At 43.5% G+C, this 8,740-nt stretch overlaps 1 long non-coding RNA gene across 1 annotated transcript; it reads right to left on the bottom strand.

Annotated features, from left to right (window-relative positions):
• Positions 1–3,055: 3,055 nt before the first annotated feature.
• LOC310694106 lies at positions 3,056–5,708 on the bottom strand. Its single transcript, XR_014519541.1, has 2 exons — positions 5,491–5,708; positions 3,056–3,698 (listed from the first exon to the last, which is right to left on the bottom strand). It is a non-coding gene; the product is annotated as an uncharacterized lncRNA (long non-coding RNA).
• Positions 5,709–8,740: the final 3,032 nt, after the last annotated feature.

Here is an 8,740-nt window from a genome sequence, read left to right as displayed (position 1 = left end):
CTCTTCTTTTGGTGACAAAATATCAGTTGTGAAACCTTGTATATTCTTTTAGACCAAGCAGCTCTTCAGCCGCCCTTAGGCAGCCTAGTGCCCTTAGGCAGTAGTGCTTAGAGTAAGCTGGTCCCAAATGATTTGGAAATGGAAAATCTTATGGGCTATTTCTGCCTAGATCGTATCTGAGCACTTGGTGGCTGGACTCAGAAGGACCTTCTTGAATATAATATTTGAAAAATCCTGGCATGAAAGTAAGTTCATTAGTAGGACTAACTTAAATCGGATCTTGAAATATGGGTGCCCTCAACAAAATTTAAAATTCGGCTTTGTAATTTGGAATTTATGTGATGTGATGTGATTTGATTTGATTTGATTGGCCAGTTAATAAAAATTATTTAAAAAAACCTTAAATCAAGAAGCTAAAATCATCATTAAGAGAAATGGAAGAATAACTTAGACCTCCAAAGAAGGAGACTCCACCACACTCCTTGGCAGCAAATTCCACTGTTGAACAGCTCTTACTGTCAGGAAGTTCTTCCTAATGTTTAGGTGGAATCTTCTTTCTTGTAGTTTGGATCCATTGCTCCGTGTCTGCTTCTCTGGAGCAGCAGAAAACAACCTTTCTCCCTCCTCTATGTGACATCCTTTTATATATTTGAACATGGCTATCATATCACCCCTTAACCTCCTCTTCTCCAGGCTAAACATGCCCGGCTCCCTTAGCCGTTCCTCATAAGGCATCGTTTCCAGGCCTTGGACCATTTTGGTTGCCCTCCTCTGGACACGTTCCAGTTTGTCAGTGTCCTTCTTGAACTGTGGTGCCCAGAACTGGACACAGTACTCCAGGTGAGGTCTGACCAGAGCAGAATACAGTGGCACTATTACTTCCCTTGATCTAGATGCTATACTCCTATTGATGCAGCCTAGAATTGCATTGGCTTTTTTAGCTGCCGCATCACAACTGATCTCCGCGTCACAACTCATCTCTGCTTGCTGTACAGATATCTGTAAGTTTCCCGTAAAGTCTCAGTTTCCCGCTCCCTCTTAAAGAACAGGTTTCGGTGTGTGGTTGGTGCTCCCCCCACCCTTATAACAACACTGTAATTCCCAGGAGAGCCTAGGAGGCATTTTTGACCTATTTTTTTTAATCACACTGCAGGATTTCAGGGCAAAAATATGTTAAGTGGTTTGCCTGTGGCATCACAGCACTTATGAAGGGCTGTTTTGAAGGAGGACAACTCCCTCCTGAATTGGGGATTGTGCTTTTGGGATTGCTGTGTCTTGAAGCCTCTTAATTTTCTTTGCTATAATTTCCAGCTCACTGGCTCTCTAAGACAGGAAGGACTTTAAAAAAGGCTTCCTGTTTGGATTGAGACTTTGCCTGCAACAGCAACAGTGATCTTCCCAGGTCCAGAGAGTTTTGATTTGCTTTTTGGGAATAGGGGGCAGTGTTGGCTCCTGGTTTAGTCTCTCAGGTCTCATTCCTAGGTACCCTACCCTCTTTCTAAACCCCTTGCCCAATTCCCAACTCCTGGTACCCCTCAGAGTGAAGCTGCCACCTTTTTGCCAGAACATCCTCAGTGATGAACTGATTTCCCTCTTTGTTCTTATGTGTATTGAGTCTCCCACATGTGGCACACTAGTGCTGCTGCATTGGTGGGGTGGGCGCGTATCCCACCTACTCATTCAGCTGAGTAGTGCCAAAATCCTGCCCTGATGGTGCCACTGCAGACCTCATCCTGGCTTTTCCATGAAGGGATGAAGGCTTATGGCAGAGTATCAGATAAAGAATACAACAGAGCGTGTAGAACTTTTTGTGTTGTGTAATGCAATAAAGGGATGCAGGTGGCGCTGTGGGTTAAACCACAGAGCCTAGGGCTTGCCGATCAGAAGGTCGGCGGTTCGAATCCCCGCGTCGGGGTGAGCTACCATTGCACGGTCCCAGCTCCTGCCAACCTAGCAGTTCGAAAGCACATCAAAGTGCAAATAGATAAATAGGGACCGCTCCGGCGGGAAGGTAAACGGCGTTTCCGTGTGCTGCTGTGGTTCGCCAGAAGCAGCTTAGTCATGCTGGCCACATGACCCGGAAGCTCCCTCGGCCAATAAAGCAAGATGAGCGCCGCGACCTCAGAGTCGGCCATGACTGGACCTAATGGTCAGGGGTCCCTTTACCTTTACCTAATGCAATAAAGGAATACAGTGGTACCTGTGGTTACGTACCTAATTTATTCCGGAGGTCCGTTCTTAACCTGAAACTCTTCTTAACCTGAAGCACCACTTTAGCTAATGGGGCCTCCCACTGCTGCCACGCCGCAGCGGTGCGATTTTTGTTCTCATCCTGAAGCAAAGTTCTTAACCTGAAGCACGATTTCTGGGTTAGCAGAGTCTGTAACCTGAAGCGTATGTAACCTGAAGTGTATGTAACCCAAGGTACCACTGTATTAGCTGTAATTTCTGCATTGCAGGGGGTAGATTAGAAAAGTAGACTAAGTCCCTTCCAACTCTCTATGCTTCTATGATTCTAAGAAAGAAAGGGTCTCTCCAGTGATCTTTGCTAAGGAAACAGGGTTATTTCAAAACTATATTCCTATTTCCTTCTTTGGAATGCTGGGTGGCCTGTTTCCTTTCTAATATATATATATATATATATATATATATATATATATATATATATAACCAGAAGCATTATTATTTTTTTGTTAGATTGTGAGTCTGAAGGCATGGACCACCTTAGAGCTGATTTTTTATAAGCTACCCTTACATAAGTCAGTAAGAGTCCTAAATAAGTAAGACGGTATAAGTTAGGAGGGCCAGCGTGGAACCTTGGTTAGTGTCACACTAGGAACCGAGAGCCCAGGCTTAAAATCTCCACTTGGCCAACAAAGCTCACTGGCTGACCTTGGGCCATTCACTGCCTCTCAGCCCAATCTACCTCACAGGGTTGTCATGGACTGTAATTGAGAGGGAGAACCACGTGTGCCACCTGAGGCTCCTTAGAGAAAAAGGTCAGATCTAAACGCAATAAAGAGATAAGTCAAGCACATGCTTTAAACAACTGAGATGCAGAACAGATTTCCAGATTTATTGGCTCCAGCAAAAGACTGAGGAAAAGCTTGGGGTGTGCGGGGAAATCAGGTAAAGAACGAGATCCAATCTTGCATCCGCAGAAGATCAGCCATCAGGTACTGGAAATGACACACCAGTGTGGGCTGGTGGGTGGTGGCTTTCTTTTCTGGGTTGAGAAAATAGCTTGCAAAGGTGTGCAGGAAGGCAGAGGAGCAAGCGTAGCTTTGACCAGTAATTTCAGCAGGGTGAGAGCCAGGAGCGAACCATCAGGATCTCCCAGAGGGATGTCCGGTTGTTGTGGTGAACCGTCAGAAGACCGGATGGATGTATTTAGCAGCACTTCTTTGGAGCACAACAACCCTGGCTATATTGGGCCGGTGCACAGCATGCCATCATGGGAGAGCAACAGTATCGCATGGGGCGGACATACACAATCTTGCAGGATTGTCCAGATGACCCGCAGCACGATCCGCAGCAAGATCCACAGCACGATCCACAGGAAGATCCACAGGAAGATCCACAGCAAGACCCAGAGGATTGAGAGGTGGCCTGCATAGGCATGCACATGATCTGCTTGCTGGATTGACTGCTTCCACCACAACAGCCACAACAACTCATCTTGAAATCTAGGTTAGAAACTGAAAAGAACCAAAAGGGTCAAAGCAGTGCTTTGTGTCAGGAATTGCTCCTGCCTCCTCCCTCTGACCCTGCACAAATATTTCCCATTTAATTAACAGGGGAAAATGCATTTGATAAATATGAATGGGGAATGGAGCCCCATAGGATCATAGGAAGTTGCCTTAGACTTAATCAGACCATGGGTCCTTCTTGCTCCGTACTGTCCACACTGACTGGCAGAAGCTCTCCAGGGTTTCAGGTGGAGGATACGCCCAGCCCTACATGCCTATACCAGGGATTGAACCTGAAACCTTCTTCACGCAAAGCATCTTGTTTGCCATTGAGCTATGGTCCTTCCCCAAAGGGTCACATCAAAGGGTTATTTTGAATGGCAGATTTATGCCATTGCATACATATTTTTTAATAGGCTTTATATATTTATTGCCTGCCCTTCATCCTAAGGTCCCGGAGAAGTTTGCAACATTAAAAAAAGAGAGTTTAAAGCAACTTATTTAAAATAAGGCACATCCTAAAAATATACACAAGTGTCAAAAGCCAGGGTACTTATAAAGTCTTCCAGAAACTTGTATTTTGAAATCTGTTTAGTATAATGCAAATCACACACACACAAACTGGGTAATAACTCTACATGAGATCACACACAGGCACGTTGTTAAGCATTTTACAGTGAGAAATTCAACAGGCGATATCCAAATTATCATCCTCGCAGACCCAATGGAATTAATTTTGTAAACCACTTTGAGGGGTTTTGCTTTTATTTTGTTTTTTGTTTTCTTACAATCAAGTAATGTATAATTTTTAAATAAATAAATAGTAAATTCTATCCAATGTTAGCCATAATCAGGGCAGGCCCACTGAATTATAGTGGACATGTCTCGATTAAGTCCATCAGATAGGACCACATCCCCAGTGCTAGTCCTCTACTCAGAGTAAAACCGCAGACATTAATAGAGATGGCTAACTTAACGTCCCTCATTTTCAGTGTGTCTACTGTAGTTGGATTCAAACCGTGGTATCTGACTAAGTCATACCCAGACCATATTTAACTGAAATCAACGGAGGCACATAATTCATTTAAGTACAATGGCCTCAATGTGTCATGGAAGGGGATCTCCAGATGCTGTTGAAATACAACTCCCATCCTCCTTTGCCACTGACCATGTTTGCCAGGGATGTTGGGGGTTGGAGTCCAAAAACACCTGGAGGGCACTGGGTTAGGAGAGGCTGATCTAATCCAACGCTCAGTTTCTTGCAGGAAGCTATGGTGCAGAATGCCTTGATCTACTGCCTCTGCTGTAGAAGTCCACATTGCTTCTGCTCAAATACTTTCAGGGGGGGGAGAGAGCCCACATCCTTATGAATGTCATACAACTAGGAATTTTTTCCATTTTTTTCAAAGTCAATACTTGCTTTCCTGTAATATCCACCCATTGGTTCAAAGTCACAGAGGACAAGCCTCCTTAATCCCCTTTATCTTCTATGTAGACCTTATATAAGATATCATATTTTACTTTGCTGAATCATTGCCTACAGATTCACATAAAAGAAAAGAAAATCCTAAGAAGAATGGAAGCTGCCCCGTAACCCTCCTAGCTCAATACTGTCTACACTGGCAGCTCCCCAGGGATAAATAGACAGGGAGGGTTTCTCAGCCCTTCCCAGAGTTACTTGGGATTGAACCTATGACCTTCTGCATGCAGAGCAGATGTTCTACCCCTGAGCTACAACCCCTTGCTTCAGCATCCATTGCTTCAGCATCCAAATGATGAGGATCAGAAGAGAATGACTTACCCTGTTCACAAATCAAAAAGCAAGCGAAGAGCAGCGAAGTCAAATGTGTGAAGAACTCTGGGCCGGGGTTGGACTTTTTATACAGCTCCGAACAAACTGAGCCCAGGAAATGAGACACAGATGGAGAATGGAGAATTCTTGATTTGCCAATCAAGTTGTTTGCGTTCTTCCTGCCGGTCCTCCTCGATTCGGTCCCGAGGTCCACATTTTTTGGATGGATGCGCAGCCCAGCCCTGAGTTGATGAGAGCTATTTGAGAGCTATTTGGTAAATAACGATCTGGGAAAGCCTGTATCAGGGCCAGAAGGCAGAACCCAGGAGGCAATTTTTTGAGGATATCAGAATGCATGCACGAGGACGGTGGCATTCAAAAGACGTTATTACTCATTAAGCACGCAGCTTAAGGCTAATTATTAGGATCTTGGTTCAATGACACCTAATTGTCCCATCAGATGGTTGGCCCGTCACTGCCTCTAAACTAATTTCTCCCCATAAAAGCAATGTCATAAACAGCAATTGTAAAAAATAAACTATTTGAAGATCAAGCCCATATAGGCAGGTCATCATGGCAAGAGCTATTGCTGGCTGGGTTTGCTTAAAGACACAAAGCAATGTAGCTCAGTGAAAGAGCATCTGTTTTGCATGCAGAAGATCCCAGATTTGGTCCTCGGTGGATCAATCAGCTGACTTGGCATAATGGATCTTACTATGTTTCGATGATGGAGAAATATGATAAAGGAAGGAATGACACACATCCTCTCCAGGTCTTCATATGTCCCTGCTGCTAAAACATGAAAACTTTGGGCTGCATCCAGCTAAGTTCAACTCAGAGTAGACCCACTGAAAGAAAAGGATCTACACCTGTCCATTGATTCCAATGGGCCTACTCTGAGTAGGGCTGACATTGCATGCAACCCGTTATATATCCAACTCACTTTTTTCATAGAATCATAGACAAGGGTTTGTTTGTTTTTAGCAGGAACTCAAGAAAACTGAGTTCCCTTACCTTTTTAAATTACCATATGTTTGTGTGTATAAGACGCCCCCATGTATAAGACGCCCCCTATTTTTAGGGACTCCGATTTAAGAAAATAGGGGGGGAGATTGCCCCGTGTACAAGACGAACCACGGTTTCTCACATAATTTTAAAGTTAAAAAAACCCTAGTCTTATATACAGAAAAGTACGGTAAATATTTTTTGTGGGTGGGTGGGTGGGGGGCTGGAATGGATATATACCCAATGCCTGAGACATTAACCCACCTATATTTACAATAAAGTTGTGACCATTTCTAATCCAGATCATTGCTTGAGTTTTTTAATCACATCTTATTTTTAGCCACTGCCAGGAGGAGGGGGGGGGCACTGCGATTGGGCCAGCAACAAACAAGCAAACTTCATAGTGAGTTCTCCCACCTTCCCCCCCGAAAAAAGCACATAGAATTGTGGAATGGACCCGAGGATTATCTACGTCAACACCATACAATGCAGTAATCTTTCAGCCTCATGTTGGGCTTGAAGCCCAAATCTTGAGATTAAGAGTCTCATGCTCTTACCAACTGACCTATGACACATAATATTACAAAAAATGAGAAATAACACTACAGCTTTACAAAGGAAGGGCTCAGTAGCTGATCATCTGCCTTGTACATAAAAGGTCTCAGCTTTGACCATGCCTGAATTCCCAGAGACCTGCTGGTGGTCAGAGTGGGCAGTTCTGATCAAGATGGACAATGGCCTCAGTATAAGGCAGCTTCCTATTTTCCTTTCTTTGTAACCATGAGAACTGGAATCCTGGTTTAATAGAAGGGAGAGTGCCATAGCTCAGTAGCAAAGCATCTGTTTAGCATGCAGAAGGCCCTAAGCTCAGGCCTCATGAAAATTTATCAACATCTGGATGTGAATTTCTCCTGATAAACACAGTTTTGACTAATGTGCACATTTTTCAAGCAGCTGTTCTTAATATGGTGCATTTTTGATAATATTGGCTGGTTGGCGTACCACTTTGCAAAATTCAGATAAGTGCAAATTTTGAAGAATGGCTATATTTTTGTTCTCATATTGTTTAGGAAACTGCAAATGTGAGAGATTAGCCTTTAAGTGTGAAGTAGAATGAATTTCTCTCCCATCGCTACCAATGAATATTAAAACAAAACTTCCTTTGGCCTGTAATTTTTTAAAAAAGGTTCTTCCAGATGAAACATTTGGTTTGTATTCAATGTTACTCCTGTTCAGAATGAACCCACTGAAATTCATTGGCAGGAAGAAGTGTGGGAAACTCCAGCATGCTAAATGCTCTGCACATAATTTTCCACGGTTTAATGAACATAATAAAGCATACCTATTTGATGTTTTATTTTCCACCTCTTTGAGTTGTTTGTGAGGAATGGGGATTGGGTTGCAAAACTGTTTCCCTGCAGGCCAAAAATCTGTCACTGGAGTGTCACGATGGAACACCCACAAAGGCAGTGAAGTAGTCAGTCCTGAAAAGCATGGATGTTCTTTCTTGTTTCCGGGAAATTTAATCTCTGAGCTGTATAAAAAGGTCACCCTCCTCCATCCTTTGCTTGCATTTTCATCCTGATCTCAACCTTGAATTGAATAGGTCTGCGCAGACCTTTCTGGGCAGTTTCCTATTCTTCCCTCTCTCAAACCACTAGAAAGCAACCATATTATGGAAAACCTGGACTTATGGCAATGAGGCCGATTTTTTAAAAGAAAAATGCTGTAAAAATCCAACAGCTTTGTCCAGATTTTTACCTTTGGGAATGTGGCGACCCTAATTATGGTACATTTAACGGTACATTAGGGTTGGTAAACCATTAGGGGTGCCATTTGAGGAGCACGCCAGACTCTGAGATTTCAGGGCCCCAAACTAAGACCCAGGGACTCCCTCTGGTGATGTCACAGGGGCAGGCCTTGGAGACGGAGGTTAATTGGAAGAGGGGAACAGAAGAAGGCAGACACCCACCCACCCTGCTATAACTTGCAGCCAGCTTCTTCTGGGCTGAATCTTGCAAGCTGCATACACAGTCTTCTTACTCATTGTTTTATTGTTTTATTTTGTTTTATCCATTTATTATTATCAAAGACACTCTCACTCACCTGGAGTTTCAAGCCCTCGAACTGCTGCCTGGAGATCCAAACTGGAGGTCTTGCAACCATATACACCATACATTTAAGTACTTAAAACTTTTGAAGGACAACAATGCTAATATATCGTATTACAGTTACAGTAAACATTCTGAAGGAA

Source organism: Podarcis liolepis (genome assembly GCF_965112155.1).
Source record: "Podarcis liolepis genome assembly, chromosome: 15".
Lineage (NCBI taxonomy): Eukaryota > Metazoa > Chordata > Lepidosauria > Squamata > Lacertidae > Podarcis > Podarcis liolepis.
The sequence above is the reverse complement of the archived record's forward strand: the minus strand, read 5'-3'. Positions and strand labels throughout refer to the sequence as shown.